At 48.1% G+C, this 20864-nt stretch overlaps 1 long non-coding RNA gene across 2 annotated transcripts; it reads right to left on the bottom strand.

The window, feature by feature from the left end:
- Position 1: 1 nt before the first annotated feature.
- On the bottom strand, positions 2-20595 carry LOC133347420 (uncharacterized). Of its 2 annotated transcripts, none has more exons than XR_009755714.1 (3): positions 20322-20595; positions 17235-17529; positions 2-1465 (listed from the first exon to the last, which is right to left on the bottom strand). It is a non-coding gene; the product is annotated as an uncharacterized LOC133347420 (long non-coding RNA). The 2 variants fall into 2 exon arrangements; XR_009755715.1 differs by lacking the exon at positions 2-1465 and adding an exon at positions 13326-14911.
- Positions 20596-20864: the final 269 nt, after the last annotated feature.

Raw genomic sequence — 20864 nt, 5'->3', positions numbered from 1 at the left:
TATCGTTTCGTCTCCTCCGGTCGCACATTCGCACACACGCAACGTTACGTGTACAACTGCCTGCAGGCACAGCGATGGTTTGTGATTGCTGACGTTACTTCCTGCTCGCGATGGTTGGCACAATATCCATGAATCAATGCGGCAATGGTTACATGACGGGGTTTTCTTAGTAGTGAGTGAATGTATCAGAAGTGCCGGATTATCGTAGTAGCAAAAGTAGCTACATCTGCTACGGACCCCGCACTTTCAAGGGCCCCGCGCTAAATGCTTTCAAGCTATCAATTCCGGTTCAGTGATTCTGCACTTGCTCTATTACTATAGTACTATACTGCTTCAACTTTCATGACCGACTGGGTGTTTAAAGTTATCGATTTGTCGTATTATCTGGCTGTATAGCAAATGGAAAAATACAATTACTTTATTATGCAAGTAAAAAAAATAGTATTTCAAGATTAGTGTTTTTTTTATATTTAGGGCCCCTTTATAACATATGCTACAGGCCCCGCACTAGCTTAATCCGGCACTGCGTATCAGCAGCGAGTTCTGGACTTAGTTTAAACATTAATTGTCTCATCAGCAGAATCACGCTTGCTTAAACCAATGCTGAACTGCCAGATGTGTATAGACATGGACATGAGAAGGCCGCGCCGTGGATGGGATGAGTACAAACCACTTTGTGTTCATGTGGATTCAGATCAAAGGAAGGAGACGAGTGTTTATTTATTGTGTAACTTACATTCTCCACAAAGACGCTAATGATTGTTTTGTAATCGGGGATGTTTAGGTCATCCCAGTGTGAGTGCCAAGCTATCATTTCGTACGCACAGGACAAACATGCCTCAGTTGAGGCCACATTTGTATTTGCAATCAAGTGAGGGCATTTGCTGCGACTCGTGAGTCAATCTAGAAGACAATGGTACAGCAAGAGTGGTAAACAGAACCATGACTGTTTGAACACTCCAATCTTGGTGTCTTATCTGGAATACTACACAGTCTGGCTAAGGCATACCATTAGGATCAGAAACCCCATTGTATTCTCCGAGATTACAAAAAAATCCTTTAAACTTGAGTTAAGTACAAATAAAACAAGTAGCACATTTTTTGGCAGATGATCAACGCATAATTACAACGCTATACAATTGCTCCGGGAAGCGAAAGGCATGTAACCAGCGGGGGTTATTGTGTATCGCTCGTGTGATACTGTCCCATCCTCGAGGACATTCTGCCTTTTGTGCGAGCCCGTTGCGAGTGAATCGGCGGCGGTTCGCGCGCCCCGTCGACAAACTCCACGTTCAGCGCCAAGCGGGGACCGTCCACTTTGCTCCGTGGCCCAAGTGGGGCGCCAATTGCGCTGTGGCAGCCGTCGCTTGAGGCGCGGACGGAGTTGGAGCGTCGCTCGCAGCGCCAGCAGCGCGTGGCGGCCACCGCTTCCAGCTCCACCTTCGACGTTCTCGACTTCGAGTCTCTGGCGACGCGGCAGACGAGAGTCGCGAACGGGGAAAAACACATTTATTTACACACTGCGTTTTGTGTTTAGCGCGTTGTCCCCTTTTCCACCGCACCTCCGATTATTATCACAGTTGGCTCACGTATGGTGCGAACGAAGTTCAACGTACATCAGCGTCAGAATCGGAACATGTATTTATACTGGAGGAATCCGATGAGCTATAAAGCTCTTTTTTCACAGCAACAAACTGTACACACATAGCCACGTGTGGGTGGGTGTTCGTGAGACCGCGTTGGTAAAGGTCCCCACGTGGTGACGGACCTTTTTCTTATCTCTAAGCCACGAACAAAGAGCCACTGCCCAGACTATCACCTGTTTGGTTTCTCTTGACGCCAGTTTTATTGAGGGATGTGTCGAGCTTTCGTTATTGGGGTCAAAACGCATTTGCAACTGACACGCAGCGCCATCGTTGTCACATTGCTTTTGATTGTTTCAAACGTGTTGGCATCATAATAATAATGCTGCTGCTGTTGTTACAATTAAACACTTTTTTACAAAGATAAATAACGACGCGCGATGATGTCCCCGTTGGCTGTTTCCGTCCCATTGTGCGTGGTGCGTGCGTCTGTATCCTGGGGTGGGGGGGGGGTGCAGGTGATGCCCCCCACCCCCGCTCCCCCAACACTCTGTACGCCCACTCCCAACCACGCATCACTCCGCCGGACACGCAGAGCCGTGGGCGAATAGGGGAGGTGGTGGGGCGTGTGTGTGTGTGTGTGCAGCCCCTCTAATCCTGGACATGTCCCCGTGGTTCCCACAGGTTTCATTTGTTATTTTTTGTCTTTGCTGTTCTGAAGGACGTAAATAAATCGGTTAAACAGCAACAACAACAAAAAACCACAGCGACTAATGACCCCCCCTCCCCCCCAGGCTTAGAAAACTGCTGTCCGTCATAGTGGACAAAATCAAATAAATTCCGCGTCTCGATGGTGACTCTACCATTGGGACCGCACGCTTTTGTTCGCTTGATTTAGCCGTAACATTTTAGACAAACTACTTGCACTTAATTGTCAACCCACTGCTGGATGAAGACCTCTTCGCATATTGTTGGCCATGCGGGTTGTTTGGCCGTACTTCGCTACACCGGCTATTGCAGCTTGGAGAAGCGTCGGGAGTGGGTAGTTTCAGGACTGGTTAACTTGTTTCTACCACGGTCGCTGAGTGCAGGCCCAAATGGGCAAAACGTCAAGCGGGCAGCAACACAGCGGCCGGGTGCGAAGTTGTGATAGGTGAGTGGCATGCGGTGTGGTGGGTGAGTGGGTGAGTGTGTTTGTGTGGCCTGCACTGTAGAGGGTGAGCACTGTGTGGATGAGACGAGACGGTCAGTCTGGTCGAGCGAGTCCTCAGCGTGGGAGGAATGTGGCCAATAGTCGGTATATTATACTTCGTGTTATTGTCTACAGTTCAGGATACCTAACAGTACAGGTTTTTTTTTACATATATCATAATACACATTCTGGAGTGAGTGTATTACATTACTTTTGTTGGGCAAGTTAACTTTGACCAGAGCACAGACTCACTCACAAAGCAGCAACTCCCTTACGGAGCGAGCACACGGCTGTGAGAAGCCCAAACAGCAGCAAGCAGATGTGTGAGCCAGATAAACATCCCTCTTGAATTCCCACCCTGGGCTCGTGCGTTACAAAGCCTTGCAGCCACCATGAATGGAAGCGAGAAAAAGAGAGAAGGGGGCTTTCTGAGTACCGAGGCTTTGCGTCATCACAAAACGAGAGAGGGGGCAGCTACCCAGACATGGCTTGCAGGTAGTTGGCACGTGACCAATTTCCTGCCGCACTCATCAAGGCTATTTGTTATTAATTCGCTCATTAATCGCGGTCTTTGACCTGGGATCGCAGAGTGTGCCGCATTGTGAATGCGGCGACCCGTATTAGATTCGAGGCCACGGCTAATACCAGTGGCGAGTGACATCTGCACAGGTGTTGGGCGCCAGCTTTCGCCAACACGCACTGACCGGCGTGGTGAAGTATGATTTTAAAATGACCGGCACGGAGTGGGGAAGCCTGCATCCAGCGGTAGATGTGTCAGAAAAAAAGGCTGTCAACAATAATGATGCATCTGACTTATGCCACAATAAAAACACACACGCTAGTGTGAGTCACTGAATGTTTTTTTCCAAATGGGACCCAGCAAGTCTGCGTATCGGGGTGCGAACCCAGGTCCTCAGCGGTGGCGGCTCAGCACTCTGACCTCCGAGCCACGCGGCCGCCCCTCTCTCTCTCTCTCTGGATGGCTTCCCTGTGACCGGCAGGGTCGCAGCGCCAGTGGAGACACTCGCACGCCGCACAGGAAGAAGCGCTGCGTTCAATTCCCAACTCAGGCGCCTCTCTGCGAGGACATTGAACGTGCTCACATGTTCTGAAATGGGTTCCCTTCGGGGTCTCCGGTTTCCCTCCTATAGCTCAAAAAAATAAACATACAACAGAAATGGTATTGGCCAAAGCATTCCAATACTGAAAATTGTACCTGCAAATTAAATCAATCGAGATGATGCTGTACACAGCAACACCGGCACCCTACTGCCAACAATTGGCACGACGTTCTAAAACAAAAAAAGTTCAGAATCATAGATATGTATTTATACTGAAGGAATCCGACGAGCTATAAAGCTAAACTTCTTCACCTGAGGACGGCTGCTTGCGTTGTGGCCGAAACGTCGTGAGAATTATTTTATTATATTTTATTTGTATTATTTTATTATTTCCCTCCTACGTGACTTTACCGAAAGAACCAAGAAGATGAGCTATAAAGCTGTCCGGTAGTTGAGAGTGCGTGAGGCTTCCCTGGGCTAGAGGCGTAATTAGCGATTTGACTTCTGTGGCTTGAGGCCGTTGCCGTGTTGAGGTCTGTGGTTGCAGCTGCTGCCGCTTCATATTTAGCACGAGTTTCATGGATTCTGCAGCAACGGCTAAAAGGTTATTCATGTATACAACACTTCCTCTAGCCGAGGCGGAGTACACGAACATAGAGACGCCGTTCGATGTCATTTCACGGTAAGACACACGGCCAGACACGGGATTAGCGAGGTACGCAAATGGCTCACCCTCATGACAATGGGCGATTACTCAGTTACGAAGAGGACGACGAGTGGCTCGCACACAAAACACACACAGCTGTACAAAGACGAGAGCTTGTTGACATTGAGATGAAGCTGGCCCTTGTGCATTACCACTGAGTTCATAAGAACTCACGAGGAAGTGCAATGCGCTGGTGTAGAAGGGAGCGGCAGTGGGGTGTTGGGTAGAGCCCGGCGCCGTGAAGAAAGCACCCAGAGTTCGATTGCTGGTTGTGGTGCACATTAGTGGCGAGTAAAGTGTTACTCCAATTCAAATGTACCCACCATCCAACCTCCGTTTCCAAGACTCTGTAAAGGTCAACATTTGCTATATCAGGCCAATAGTCCAGTCGACCCTCATTTATACATAAACAAACCTGTCACCATACTTCAATGTAGCACACCTGCTTTATTAGGCATTGTGTTCACTGAAGCACCAGCTAGACGATTTGCATGAATCAACAATTGTATGTGCATATGTCGTGCAACTGACCAGATGGAAGAAATGTAACTTTCTGCAACAAAAATTTCGGACCTAATTAGTGAAAACAACAACAACGTTCGCTCAGACAGTCAACTCAGTGGAGAATGTAACCACATTACTGGTTCAGCTTAATTGCGTGTCCGGTGCCGTTTAACGAGACTCATTTGCATTTCAAAAAATAGACCGTGGGAAGCAACGTGACCTTGAGGAAGAGCGCAGCAGCCTCTTTAAATGATCGGAGCGTGGCTCGTCTCCAGTCGCCTATTAATGCAATTAATAGGCATTAATGCAATATATAGGCATTAATGCAATGAATAGGCATTAATGCAATGAATAGGCATTAATGCAATGAATAGGCATTAATGCAATGAATAGGCATTAATGCAATTAACAGGCATGCTTTCTCACCTGATGACGGACGCTTGTGTTGCGCCGAAACGTCGTGATTTATTTTATGTTCTACCTACGTGACTTTACCGAAAGAACCAAAGAGGATGGATTCCTGCAGTCACGAAAGCTTCAAATCAAGATTAATGCAAATAACTCCCAGAAGGTTGTGTGACCAATGGGATGTATGAAACATACTTTTAGTACGTATTTTTTACGTGAAGGAGGCATGTTGTCTCATTATTATTATTATTATTTTGTATGTTCTCCATATGGATGTGAATGATTATTTGGTGCTGTATTATATCGCTTTGCATCGCCTAACGATGAGGGGGCACTTGCCAGCACACATGCGGCAGTCTGCCAGCACTGGTTTAATCGAGCCTGACTACTGACACAATGAATGTCAACATTATTCCACAATTTGCCGAATTAAACCAATGCTGCTGAAACAATTTACTCCCAGAAGGCCGTCTGGAGAGAGAGAGAGAGATATGGGAACGAGGCATCGTCCGCCTTTGTATTTTGCAACTGATTTTCTTCACAACGATGCTAACGTGGATTATTCTGTGTTGTATACGATTGAAACCACTTTAGTGTGATTTTTTTGTAGATAATTGTTCCTCATATCTAAAGGAATGTTCATTAATTCGTGAAATGGTTCAAATTGCACTTAATTATCGAGAGACGACTGACTGGACCTTTTGTTATATATAGGCTGTAATAGCCACCACATTACACTAGGTACTTTATCGCACATTCCACCCACTGACAGAGTGAAATATAGTTGCATACCATGTAGTGCAAATGTTTAAATGTTTCACAGTATTATTTATTCATTTACTGACACATTATTTTGCTGTGCAGTTGTAGATCATGCATCTCTTTTTTGTCATTTGCCATTCCGTCTCATTCACACTGGGGATCATCCGTGGAACACATCAACTCAAACTCTGTGCTTACCCACCCACTCACCACCCTGCAGGTCGCCTCACTCCTCTTTCTGCTTCTTCCCTCGCACTGCTCCACGTTGGAATTCCCTCCTCCCATTCTCTCTGCTCCGAAGCTCGCAAATAATCTCGCCCGATTCAAGAAACGCGTTCACTCGAATCTCGTACAACGCTGATAGTGCTGCTCCGTGTCTGCTGGCCGTTTGACGTGTTGGGCCTTTAGGCCTCTGCTCAGGAACTGCGTTTGAATAAATACATCACATTCGCGCATTGTATTCCAATGATTTTACCAGGTTCATATTTAATTCATTATTCGAATGCCACAATGATTTAGTAAAACAGACGTTGACATTGCTATTATAAAAAAAAACTGCCAGGAGTGTTCCGAATATCAGATCGCACTCCGTTCCCGCTGGATTTCTCCCTCTGGGTTGTGAGCTCTGGAATCCATAACGCATCACGAAACGTAATGACTTTCTCTCTCTCTTTGTTTATGTTGTTGTCTGTCTCCCTCCCTCCCCCTCGCTCTCTCTCTCTCTGAGCGTGGAAACCTGAACCTTGGAGCGGCGATCACATCGTGTAGGCACCGCGCGTCCCCCAGCTCCGCGCGCAAGCTCCGCACACGCGCCCCGCTGCCCCGCCAGCAGCAAACCTGTCCACGGGTCGCCCTCGGTCACCGCAGCGCAGCAGCAGACTGCGTCAGAGGGCCGGGCGGTTCGTCATCGTTCGGCGTTGACGCCGCAATATGTTGCTGCTGCTGCAGTAGACCACGCAGAATTACAGATTTGCCAAGGCAGCCACGAGGCAGGCCTAAGTTTAGGGTGTCCGTGTCTGTGTGTGTGGGGGGGGCATGACCTCTCCCGACAGGGAGCAGTAAACACGGCACGCGTGACACCCACGTGCGCAGCCTGTTTGTCACTTCACTGCTGGATGAGGGCCTCCCCCGACATGTTCTCGGGTTGTGCCGCGTGTTGTTCGGGCATGATATACGACGTTTCGCTCCGTGTAGTACAGGCAGCTTCTTCAGGAGCCGATTTATTCTCAATCAGAATCAGAAGATGTATTTATACTCGGAAGAATCCGATGAGCTATGAAGCTCTTTTTTCACAGATGTCCAGTTGGGGCGGGTAAGAACGTCACAACAACAAACAGGACAAAAACACGATAGGAGTGCAAAGCATAAGAAAGGTAAACAAATCACCCAAACACAAACAAATTAAACTAAACTATCCCCATCCTTCCAGACAAGGCCCACTGAGGTATTAACTTATTGTTAAAAAGCGACCTGGCCACAAACGATAGCTCAACAAAAGTGTCCTATAATTTGGGCATTTCTAGCAGCAAAATAATCTCAAATGTCTCGCGTCCACCAGTTGTAGGTCGCCGACGAAGATTCGAATCGGTATTTGACGGTAAACCCCATCGCAAATGTAAACATTAAAGCAGGCTGTATTGGAAATATTAGATTTGTAAGTTACAAAAAACTGCGACCGCACGTTGGCGCTCTCAAGCGCGGTGTGGCCTGCGTTCAGCGCTGCCGACCACAGGCGTCCTCGCGGCCCGCGCTGGAGCGCAACGCCTCGCGTCCCACCGTGAGTCGCGCCGTGGCAAGGGAGGGAGGGATCCGTGGGATTGTGAAGGCCGAGGTCCGTCGCACGAGGCACAGAGCCCCCCCCCCGCGCCCCGAAGGGGCAAAACTTACTCCATTCTCTCGCCAAACGGTGGCATTGCCGCGAGGAACGGAGGCAATGAAGCCAACGCCAGTAGCGAGGCGCTTACATTTAATAATCGTTTTGGCTGCGATGGTCACCGTAATGATTATTCCACGGCGACAAGCGTCACATTAATCCTCCTGAATTATATTCAGCGTGTGTGTGATTTTCTATACATTGTCATGGGGAGATAATCTGTTTCTGTGGTTAATCCTCTGGTCGTGTGCAATTGTAATTGTGCCCGAATGTGATGGAACTTACGTTGACGAATATTTACAAGCCTACAATTATGGACTAATTAATTACCGCTCTGTGACTCCTGTTCCACGGTGGGAGTTCCCTGCCCTTCTCGGCCATTCGATAATTATGTCACCACTCCTCGGGTGTGTTTATTTACATTTGGGTGAACGGTGATGCCTCTAATGGCTGCAAGCTCGACGTGGACTGAAACGCACGCGTTCTCTCTGTGCGCCGCGCGCTTTGTGAATGCGTGCAGGGCGAGCTTGGGAAATGGCACCGATGAAATGGACGAATCGTTCCGGTTCTCTCATTCACACGACCCAACACATTTAGACAAAGTCGCAGCAATACAATGTTACCATCGCCATTGAAACTACTAGCAACGAAGCTTTCCAAGTAAAAGTGTGTACGTGCTGTTATTCACATTACCGCAAATAACCTCTCACCCTTCGGCCTCTGCGAGCACCATCGTGGACTATTTTAGATCAGTGCTTCCCCGGTGTTTAATGACATGCCGCTCATTGCTATTCCGCGCCATGCCTTCCGCGCCTGTTGACTTCCCTTCATGCAAGAATCTGTCCTTTGTTGGAAATGTGAAGTTCGCCGTGGGTACGGCGACTCGTATGGTAATGAGGGAATAGCCCCGCGGGGCGGGCGGGTGTGTGTCTGAGACGCAAGATGCCAGATGTGGAGTGTGGGGAGGGGGGATGGATGCGACGCACGCAGGTGAAGAAGCGTCAGTCACCGTCTGCTCAGACAGAGATCCCTGAGCACGAGGTCACGGGCCTGGGAGAAAGGCGCGAGTCTTTACACCACTCTCCAACAACAAGTATAACGAAGATATGGTTATGACCATGATAACGCAGTTTCTGGATTATAAGACGCACGCATTCTACCGTGAGTTTAAAGCAAATGTTCAGGGTGCGTGTTGCATTCCGGTATAGGTGATCGTGTGTGTATGTGCGAGGCCAGATCTATATAACTTTATTGACAGCGGCACAAGTTTGGGGCACGTATTACATTCCAGAGCGTCTTATATTCCAGAGAATATGGTGCCATTCTGTGGTCATACGATAACTTTTATTTCCGCTAAGTTAGTTTAAGAAAAATGAAAGTTCATCGAAACACTCACTAACGCTGCAATGATCTTTCCACATTATAATACAGCACTGGTAACATTTAAAATCAGCGCAGTTCATAATTAATTTAATCATGGTGTATAACCGCACGGATGCAGCTTGTTGCATCATTATCCAATTTTAATCAATGAACATAACCACCGGTCCCAGCTATTATGGTACCGATGAAAGTGTAAGCGAGCCATATTAATCACTAATCGGTCGTAATTACTCATAAGGATAATCAAAATATACAGAGCAATGGCTCATTTTGGTTATCACCGCTTATGGTAATCGTGCTCTCATCAATGAGCAATCAAGCATTAATTATAGTGATTACGTTCAGAGTAATTGCCAGCCAAACAATTAAGTTAAATCCAGGGTGGTGGTGGTGGTGGTGAATTTAAACTGTTTTGCTTCCAAAATGCGATCGCGCAGATTAGAAAACGAGCAGAACTCTACTCGGGCTGAACGATTTTGGGGAAATATCTACTTGCGATTTCGATTTGAAATCGATTAATCGTTCAGCCCTAAACTCTACCAACTAAGGCCCGCAGCGTGTGCTGCGACTCCTCCGGGCGCCGCGCGCTCTGCACCCGGCGAGTTCCAGTCACGGCCACAGGCCCCCTGACTTCATCCAGCAGTGGATTGACAAAGGGCTCTACATTAGTATCTGCTTGTACGTCTTTCCCTACATCTCACGGAGGGTTTCTGTAACCATATCAACGGTAGGCGATCGATTACAGCTCTAGAATATGGTTCAAAGTTCAATTTACATATTTACACAAACAGTACCGTATCCCTGCACTGCCGAGCGGGGATAACTCTGGCGGGGGTAACTGTAGCGGGGTAACTGTAGCGGGGTAACTGTAGCGGGGTAACTGTAGTGGGGTAACTGTAGCGGGGTAACTCTAGCGGGGTAACTCTGGCGGGGCAACTTGAGCAAGAAACCCACACAGTGGTGGTGGTCGACACAGAGCGCTGCGTGGTGGAGCAGGGGAGCTCGGCGACCTCTTGTGCGTCCACCCTCTGTGCGATTGACCTTTCATCCTCTGCGGTGTAACGAGCCAGAGGTCAACCTCGTCCAGCCGCGGCACGCGCCGCCGCCGTCATCGCAAGCTTCTTTGAGCCGCAATGCTCAATGCTCATTTGAGCAGGAAATCACTTCGGCAGATATTGGCTCCGGATGTGCTCTCGGTATATTCTCGCTCTCTCTCTCTCTCTCTGTGTGTGACCCACAGTCGCGAGGCAGCACGCAGGGATTTGAAGCTCCGAACGCATTTTTTTTCCTTCTCCTGTTCATCGTGGAGCGTTTGTCGAGCCACCTGCTGAATTGTCACGAGACGGCCCCCCTACTGACCCCCCCCCCATCTTCCTCACTAAGAGGCTTCTTTGGCTTTGGGCCTGAGGGTTTGAGAGCTGCAGAGCGGCTGCCCACCCCGTGGGGGCCGCCTCCCAGCTACAGCTGGGACCCGATGACTGATTACGTCTCTCAGTGGCATTCGTTTACAGTAACGCCGTATTGATACGAACGACTGCGAACACACGGACGTGCCAGTGTTCGGTCTTGTATAGTCTTCATTAAGCACAGCTCTCCCTTGAAGCAACTGTTTTTAATTATTAAGTAAAAAATAAGTTCGTAAAAATATTTATTATCCATGACTGCACGCTTAAATTGACCAATTATGAATGTCTAATGTCCCTTCATTCTCCCATTTGGGACCAATTTAAATAATTGCATTATGAAAACTTTAAGTGAGCTATGATAATGAGCCACAATTCCTTGTAAGATATGTGCGAAGAAGTTTGTTGCATTTATTTCGTTGTTTTTATATCGACGGAGTCGCGAAGGAAAGGGGCCGTCCAAATCCCAAGCCTTTCAAACTGGGCCCTGCGTTCACGTAAACAAACATTCAATGCGTTTTCTCTGGCTAATATGGCTTTTTTTAATGTACTTTCTTATTTATTTTAGAGAAACTTATTAAAACATCAATAGGATAGGAAAAAAACACTTTCATAAATACTACTGTTATATCAACATTGAGGGTCTCAAAGGGTGGGGGGGCGGTGGGGGGGGGGGGCGGTGAGTGGGGGGGGCGGTGGTGAGTGGGAGGGGCGGTGGGTGGGAGGGGACGGTGAGTGGGGGGGGCGGTGGGTTGGGGGGGGGTGCGCTGGGGGGGTCATTCTCTCCCATTGCCTCCCCCGGATCCCCCTCTGGTCCTAAGACATCGGTTGAGGTCATCCCGACTGGAGCCTCTGACACGGCCACCGCTTCCTTCCTGCTCATTGATTCCCTCGCGATTGTTGTAAAGGGGACCCAGGACCGGACCTTCAAAGTCCGCTCAGACAATAACACATCATCACCACCACCACATCACCATCGCCGTATCACCATCGCCACCACCGTGTGGATTGAGATCTTACCCGAGGTTCGGAGCTAAATGTCAACGTTGGGGCCTGATAGCCACGAGAGGGCTTCTCTCCTTTCCTAAAAATGAACTGTTGGAAACGCTCGTCCCCGTTCGAGTTCACAAAACGAAATGAACCCTCACGATTATCTCGTGTTCTGTATTCCAGTTTTCTTGTCAAGCTAATCTGGGGGAGATCCTGCCCGAGGTCAGATGTTAATTGCCAATGGCCAAGAATCGAACTACCCAGGATGATAAGGGCGTAGTGTAAATTCTCAGATAAGCGTATTCACGACATAACTCTACAACATGAGCACGTTAGACCAAATCACATTGAATGCGCGCAAATCATCAGATCTTGGAAGCTAAGCCGAGTTCTGCCTGTTTAGCAATTGGATGGGAGACCAACAGGGAATAACATACGCTGTTGACATGGCGAATGCAGCAAAGGATTTTCAAAATCTTGTGTGGAGCTTTGAATGCGAAATCAAACAATGCCCAAACCCCTATGCGATGAACACACACAGTACCGTATACGTGTATTCTCACACGCACGGGCACACGCCTGCACACGAATGTTACGCAATTAAATTGCATTTTTGTGGCAAAAATGCCCTGGCGAAAATCGGCAAGAACATTGTCATCTGCCAAAGTGGGAACCAATGCCTTAGGGAAGAATGCGCGGCGTTACTTTAATGGCTTGGCAGGCGAAAGGGAGAAAAAGTATTCGGCACAGTGAACCCCTTTAACAAGCAGCGCGTTGCCAGAGCGATACATCGCGAGGGGTCCTGCTAAGTGCCCCAGCTGGCGAGATTACATTCGTGGAAATGTTTAGCTCATCGTGAAACAGGGGCCCGCGTTCCTGACCCACGGCTGACAGAAGAGGCAGCCCCAAAGCATCTCGCACGCAAGTCGCCCCCACTCCATCCACCTCTGCAATGGGAGCCTCGGGTGCGACTCTGAGCAGCACTGCACGGTCCTGTGCCTGCCTGGTTTTGCAAAGCCCCACAGCAGCACCGTGCGTGTGTTTGGTACAACTTTACCCATAATTTAAAGTAAAATCAACTCTAAGCAAAACTATTTGTTGTTTTGTCGGACAAGGACCACTGAGCTACACATATCTTTTTCAGAAGCGACCTGGCCACACGTGATAGCTCGACGAAGAGGCTTATCGCGTGGACTTTTATAGCAGCCAAATACTCTCAACGAACGTTTCTAAATATGGAGGGAATCACCAGACGACCCGGAGAAAAATCCACGCGAACACGCAGAGAGACGCACGCAAACTCCCCACGACCTAATTCACTATTATACTTGGCATCATCCAAGGGGGGCTTTGGCAGGACACGTCGTGGCTACAAGGGACGGTGGTGGCGATGGTCAGACTCACGAGCCCAGCTGGCGAGTGCACACCTCGAACCCACCTGCAGTAAGCGCGCGCAAAGACTTCCACACTCACAGCGAGATGTCATCCACGACAAACACAAACACGTGTCGACAGGTTGTCGTCAACTTGTCAAACACTGGCGCAGGTCCAACATTATTTATTATCCCCTTTACAGTTGCATGTCTGCTTTAAAAGGCTTCGACAAAATCGTTGCTTAATAAAATAGGTTTTACAAGTCGCTCCTTGGCTTAAAATCAACAATAGGATGCGCTGAGGACAAGGGGCGCGGTTCTGTTTGACAACGTCTTAACATTCCCAGGAAATTCGCCTGCAAAGGCAATTGTTCAGCTTTGTTTGCCACAGGTACAACGACTGTTATCGAGCAGTCCGCATTACGTAAAACAGATCGGTAATTAGAACATTACGTACAGAAATGGTCCGTGCCGATAAGCATCGGGACAGTTGACCAGGAAGCTGTTGTAAACGGTCAAGCAAGCCTGACCGCTGACAACATACCGAGTGTCGAAACCGGTTCTGAATGCTCTTGCATTTGAACCAATACTGCTCATGAAATGCACTTCCCAGAAGGCCAACGGGTCACGTACACAAAATTGACCAAAAATATGTTTTGTGAAGACGCGAATTGGGTAGGAGGCATCATGAATTGCATTAATGGTGTCATACGGTCATTAACGTCGCCTCGTGCGGGACTCGGAAGCCACCAGAGCCACGAGAAACCCTTTCATCTCGGCGGCTGTCAACAGAAACAGCAGCACTCCGGTTCGTGTGCCCTTCAGTGCCATGCGGGCAGCTCCTGCCTGCGTCTGTCTGCACCGACACGAGATTTCGTATCTTCACAGAAAAAAAAACACCGTCGACGGCGACCTGCAGTTCGCTTTCGGTGTGGACGCGTTTGCGGGCGCTGACGCGATGGCTTTGAGACTGCGCTTCAGAAAAAAGTTTCTATGAGAGGGGAGGCAAGAGGACGTCGGAGAATTGACAGCGTAGGTGGAGATGACCAAAGTGAAAACAGCCCCAATGCGTAGGCCGCTGGGACGATGCGCCGCTCGCTCCTCGTCCATTGTGACGAAATGAGGGAGGGGCGTTGTGGGCCGTCGGTGGAGGGACAGACACGTGGAGGAGGTGCAACGTCTGATGATTTATTTTGTTGCTTAAATTCCCCCACAATGTTGATTACGAGCGTTGTGTGCTACCAAGCAAAGCCAGTGTTTTTGGGACAAAGGGTGGACAAAGCCATTTCGCCAACAAAGCATCACAATAATAACAATTATTAATAGTTGTTCACCCAGGAAGCCACACTGTGTATTATGTTGAACTTCGTTCGTACCGTACGTAGCCAACTGCGCTAATCGGAGGTTCGGGGGGGGGGGGCATAAAACTAAATACAAAAATCAGTTCTAAAGAAATCAACATTCAACCGAGATGATAGAATTACTCTGACCGGACTGGGTAGAGGAATGCGAGCTCTGAACGTACACAGATGAGGATGGAGCCGTGGTCAGAAGGAAAAGTCGGAGAGCCATTCACGCAACTTTCCCGAGGCGCCCCTGCGGCCTTCTGTGCAGCAGGTGGGCCCAGCTGGTGTCGCCGCAGCAGACAGCAAGTGTGGTGGGAAACGGTCCTGCTGCAATAAACGAGCACGCGGGACAGGCCGTGTCTTTGTGAGTCACGACGATACGAATCCCACCCCCCGTTTGTCAACACCGGGCGAGACGGTGCCATCCGTTCTCAGGAGGCACTTTGAATGGCTCCGTGTTTATTGACTAGATGATTGCGGGAGTGCGTGTTCGATTCATGGCTAACGTGAGTCAGGCAGAGTCGCTGATTTTGATGTTTACCCACAACAGCTCTTCACAGTGGAGGTCCAATTAGAGAGTGCACGCGATGTCAGCTCATCTCCTCCCTCCTCCTCTTGTCCATTGTCCTGGATTCGGTCGATTTAAATGTAGATCTATCCATTGCACGGGCCGTGTGTAATGTGTTTAAATAGGCCTGTGACTTGTATTTAATAATGGGCCATTGAGAAGAGGAGTCTCTTTCTGGGGAGACCGGACGTTAGGTTAGCGCCAGCGAATCAACGAATTCGAATGTGTAAGCAAGCAGCGACAATAAACCCCCAAAAAGAAATGCACCGTAACAAATAGAGCGCAGAATATAACGAAATGTATACTCTCGGTGAGGTCGCGTAGGTACAAAATAAAATACATCAGGTGATGACGGACGCTTGTGTTGCGCCCGAAACGTCGTGATTTATTTTATTTTCTACCTACGTGACTTTACCGAAAGCTTCAAATGAGGAATAATGAAATGTTATAATAAAATATATATATATAATTTTGACAAAAAAATGTGTGCCTGCATATGTTTTTACTTTCTTAAACAGTAACGTGATTTACCAAATTAGTGACACCAGTTGACTGGACTCTATACCCCCATGAACAGACACACTCCACGAGGCCAATCATTACAAGTTGAATTCACTATTATCAATTCTGGCTCCGGAAAGTTCCACTCACTCACAATACGGTGCCACAGACAATGTGGGGACACGTTTATTTATTTCACACGGTATATCTGGCCGTGTAAAGTGCCACGCTCTGTATATCGCGCATGGTTCGTCGTACGAAAACAAACGTTGCCACAAAAAACGTTTCCTTTGCCGAGGACATTACCGCCTCTCCGAATTGGCAACATCGCGAGCGAACCCAAAACCCTTGATTATGAATTAGTATGAGGTACCTATTTGGTTATTGAACATCTTAACACTTGTGGGTTTCTTTTTTTGCCAGAAAGGTTAAAACCTATTTTTTTGATACTCGAAAAAAAGTCCCAAATAGGTGACGAAGGTCGTTTGACGACGTTTCACCGCAGTGGACAGACAATGCGGGTTGGCAGCGCCGGATTATCCGAGTAGCAAACGTCGCTACATATGAAGTAGCTACATGTGTAGTAGCTACATATGTAGTAGCTACGGGCCCAGCACTTTCAAGGGCCCCGCGCTAAATGCTTTCAAGCTATCAATTCCGGTTCAGTGATTCTGCACTTGCTCTATTACTATAGTACTATACTGCAAATACAAAAATACAATTACTTTACTATGCAAGTAAAAAATGTGTCTGTTTTAATATTTGTCCCTCCTGATGTTCACCATGGATGGTAATCTATCTTGGCATTGGCGAGTTGAGGGTGCAGTGCACTCATCGCCACGGAGCAGTGCTCTCATTCACGACAGAGGAGAATGAGTTCGGTTGTGTGGGCTGACGAGTTGCGAAGTTGTGTCGACCGTAGCTCATGGCAGTGGATTGCAATGAGCTCATGCCGTTGCTGAGGCACGAGTGATTGGTTTAATTGCATATCTGACTTGATGAAATTGCACCGAAAGTCATCCTATGACTCTATATCTGAACAAAGAGGCTTAGCTCTCTTGACAATCTAAATCAGCCTAAGCCGTCGTAACTATATTTCATGAAGAAGTGTACGTAGTGTTTGTTGTTGTAACGTTCTGAGCCGCTCCTACTGGACATCTGTGAAGAAACACTCGATAGTTCATCGGATTCGTCCTGCAGTATTAATAATGATTCTGATGTTATGTGGGACCCAACCCGGGGAGAAGCCTGCCTGATGCGATTGTTTACAAAGTCTGCATCATTTCAGCGGCATCTATTCAATACAAGAAAACTCTGGACCGGTTTTGACAATAAGCATCCCATGAGCAGAGTCGGGCCTGCTTACACCAATGCCAGTGAACTACCAGATGTTCGATATGGCTGGAGCAAGCCTGAATCTGCTGACGAGACAATACCAGTGCAGAGTTTACATTGAATCAATGTTACTGAGAAAAATATCCTACCCGGAGGTGCGTGTGGCCGTCGGGATGTGTACAAAATAATAGTGGGTATGTGGCGTGACAGCTGCGTGAAGGAGGCGTAGAGCGTCCGCTTATTCACCTTGTAACTTGCACTCTGCACGATGCCGCGGACGGTCACATCGCGTGGAGTGCGGCCGGGTGAGCGGGAGGGCACGCGCGCCGTGACGCCGTCCCCCGTGCCGCCCGCATGGCCACCTCGCACACCGCTTATCCGGAATCAACGAGTCCCGGGCAGCGCCGTGCTGATGTTGTCTGAATGCAGCAACTTTGAAGATGCGAGGTCGAGCAGAGCTCGTTCCAGCTGCGTGCAATGAGCACGCGGTGTGCGGCGAGTTGTTTTGAAAATGTCACGTCACGTCCAACACGCGTCTTCGCTATGGGAAGAAAGAAAAACAAGCAACGTTTATAGAAGTGCAGAGAAGAATTTATTAAATAGCGACAGTTGTATTTGTGCAACCTGTTTTCCCGTGATACTATTTACACCTTCTCATATATTATTCGTTCTTTCAAAACGTATGTGCTCATAAATGCCATCATGTCAGTATTGTATCATTAACAGTCAACGATCAGCGACTGGTTGATAACTGTGATTGTATTATTTTTACAATATGTGAAATAATTTCTGAGCACCAGAGGTCAAGGCGAAACAGACCCACAGTCAGTGGTGGAATCCGCGCAATTGTGTTCGGGGCATCAACACGAAATTCCGAAATGCCTCTGCCACGCGGGGCCATTCGAGCTGCAGTGGGAATGCCAGAGGACGTTCATTCTTCAGTTGCCACAATTGGACCCACCTGGCCTAGCAAGTGCTGCTTCAGCACCGGCTCTTCCTGGGTAATAGCGATTGCAGGACAGAACAAAATTGATCTACGTGCCAACATAATTGCCCAGGAACAAACGGACAATTGTGTTATGTGTGCCTTCAGCTATAAAACACCTCGAAGGAAATTAAACAAAATCAAAGGGTGAAAGTTATCCATGGCGCGAAAAATGCTCATGGTTTGAATTTAATTAATGAGATTTAGGCCCTGGTATGATGGCTATTTCCCCAGAAATATTTATCCGATTTTGTTAAATTCCAGCTCTGCATTAGACTTTTCCCAATGGATTTAATACGAGTCAGGAAATTATTTAAAAATGTGTTCACGTCAGCAGTCAATGCGTACATTTGTTTCTTGCTCTCATATTTAAGCTACGCATTTACAGTACGTTTCTGCTTACTCCTTTCCAATATACTGTAAGAAGAAGGCATGTGACCCACAATCACCTTGGAAAAATCAGTGCTACATCTCATCATTCCAATTTCATTCACGATGCTATTCACATGGAACAACGTGACACATACAATATATACTCTTTGGTTCTTTCGGTAAAGTCACGGAGGTATAAAATAAAATAAATCACGACGTTTCGGGCGCAACACAAGCGTCCATCATCAGGTGGGAAAGCTACGTCGTGATTTATTTTATTTTCTACCTACGTAACTTTACCGAAAGAACCAAATAGTATGGATTCCTGCAGTCACGAAAGCTTCAAATTTAGACCTACAATATAATTATAAAACAATTCCCATTCAGTTTGTAATGTGAGCGATTCCATTTACTTCTATTAAATATGAATACACACGATCTTGACCGATATAAATTACACCACTTAAACCACAACTATGGATTTGTACCTCTTCACCTTTACATTGCATGACGTTGTCTTATCGTTCTGTTATATTCGATTGCTCTTGTATTGCATCCGTTGTACTGCATTTCCGATGACACAGGCCGCCCTGGAGAGCGAGGGGGGTGGCGAGGATTGTCACTTGGTTTTAAATACAGCTCCCATCTTTCTGCGTTATAATTGGCATTCGTCGGTGAGTACTCCCACCTGACCAGCGTGCAATAATAATCAACCAATTGCCCTATACAGGAGCCCTAGAGGGTCTTTGGTTTCGGCCAAAATACCCTCTTAGAGCAATGGTTGCCAGCCTCACTGGATCCACAGTCCCACCCTCCAGCCTCAACAATTATTTTCAGACCACTGTGTACCAAAAACATATCAACACCACGTATATTTCCAAATCAAAACGAATCGTCGTATCTGCAACAGTCCCGCAGCCCCGCTTCCCATGGTCCTTGGGATCGCAGGCTGGGAGGCAGTGCCATAAAGGGGCTCTGTAGAGCGGCCTCTAGTGGTGGCCCTGTCGCCATCGGTGGCGTCAGAGAGAAATTCTAGGGCTACACCTTTTGTTAAAAATAAAAAGTATATATCTCCGGGTTAAAGTGCAGATTTCACAGAGGACTTGGCTTGCAGTCCTGGAGCCGAGGCTGACAAAGACGATGGCAAATAATGGTGAAGTATGCAGCAGCAGCAGCGGCAGTAGCTCTGCATTCCCTTTTATGGAAGTTCTTAAGCTGCTCACAGAGTTCACCTGAGTCCTGTCGGAGAGGCTTACATTCTCTGCCGAATATGTCATTTTTACGGCGAGCTGGGGTATGGTGTACGTATTTTCTCTTTGCAGCTGAAAGATGTGTTTATGTGAGAAGTTAAAGTATAAATACACGGTCGACCCAGTGTAGAGCCCAAGACGCACGCGCACGCACACGCACGCACGTGCAGGCCACACGAGCAACCCCCGTGTGTGCAGGGCATTACCCGTGCAGTTAGGCAGATACACATGCACTCTGACATGAAGATCATATATGCGGTGAACATTACACATCCAAGTTACAAACACATTATTCATAATAGCAGATATTAGATTATGACGACGATAACAATCGTGATGACGTCGCTTTGTCGAGCCACTGCTGAATGAGGGCCTCCCCGTGCGGGTGTCAGTCACGGAGGTCGTTTGCCCACGCGTCATCGCGCTGGTCAGTGCGGGTTGGTGAAGTTCGGCAGAGAGCGGATTTCCACTGCGGGTTTCAGAAACCACCGATGACAGCCGTGGTCGCGAATTGAACTCCGATCACCGGAGTTCAAATTCTCGACCGCGGCTATGAATGCGGGAAACGGTGGCGTGGCCAACTCCACGAGCAGAGGGCCCCGCTTTGGTCTCCCCCCAAAGTCGATGTCCACACACTGCGCCCGACACCAATTTGAGGCCGAGTCGACCTAGGGGAGTCCCAGGACCCAGTTGACCGCCGCCGCTCACCGCGCCTCCACTGCTCACCTGCACATTCCGTAGCGTTCGGCGCCAGTGACAGCATCGCACCTGCAGCAACAGAGGCGGCTCCCGAACGTGGCGCACGCTGTATCCTCGCTCAATGTGGCTGTAACTGTTGGCAAAAGCTGTGGCTAATTAGACCGAGGGTGAAACGCCGCCTTTGTTTAATAATCCCTTAGAGCTCGCATTCCCACCAATGCAATTGAAAATTATTATTTTTCTGTTTCCAAACGTTGAGGCGGCAGTGATTTATATTTTTTGCGTGTGCCAGCTCCTTAAAGGTCTGATTTATTTTTTTACATTTCCGTCTTTTAAAAAAATCCGGTATTTGAATAACACGTCGACTCCACGTGGGCACAGCTGTACGAACGTTGAACTTCTTTCGCACCGTACGTAGCCCGCCGTGCCAATCGGGTGGCGAGGAAGGCGTGAGTGCAGCTGACAACTCGGCTCCAAGCTCGACCGTGGCACTCGTGACCTCGCTATTCAGGGATGGTAACATTCAGGCGTATCATTCTTATCGTCTCGAGTGGAGAAAATGTTTCACAA

Source organism: Lethenteron reissneri, chromosome 26, assembly GCF_015708825.2.
Source record: "Lethenteron reissneri isolate LAM-NWPU_2019-01 chromosome 26, ASM1570882v1, whole genome shotgun sequence".
NCBI classification, from domain to species: Eukaryota; Metazoa; Chordata; class Hyperoartia; order Petromyzontiformes; family Petromyzontidae; genus Lethenteron; species Lethenteron reissneri.
This window is presented reverse-complemented; position numbering and strand designations above follow the sequence as displayed.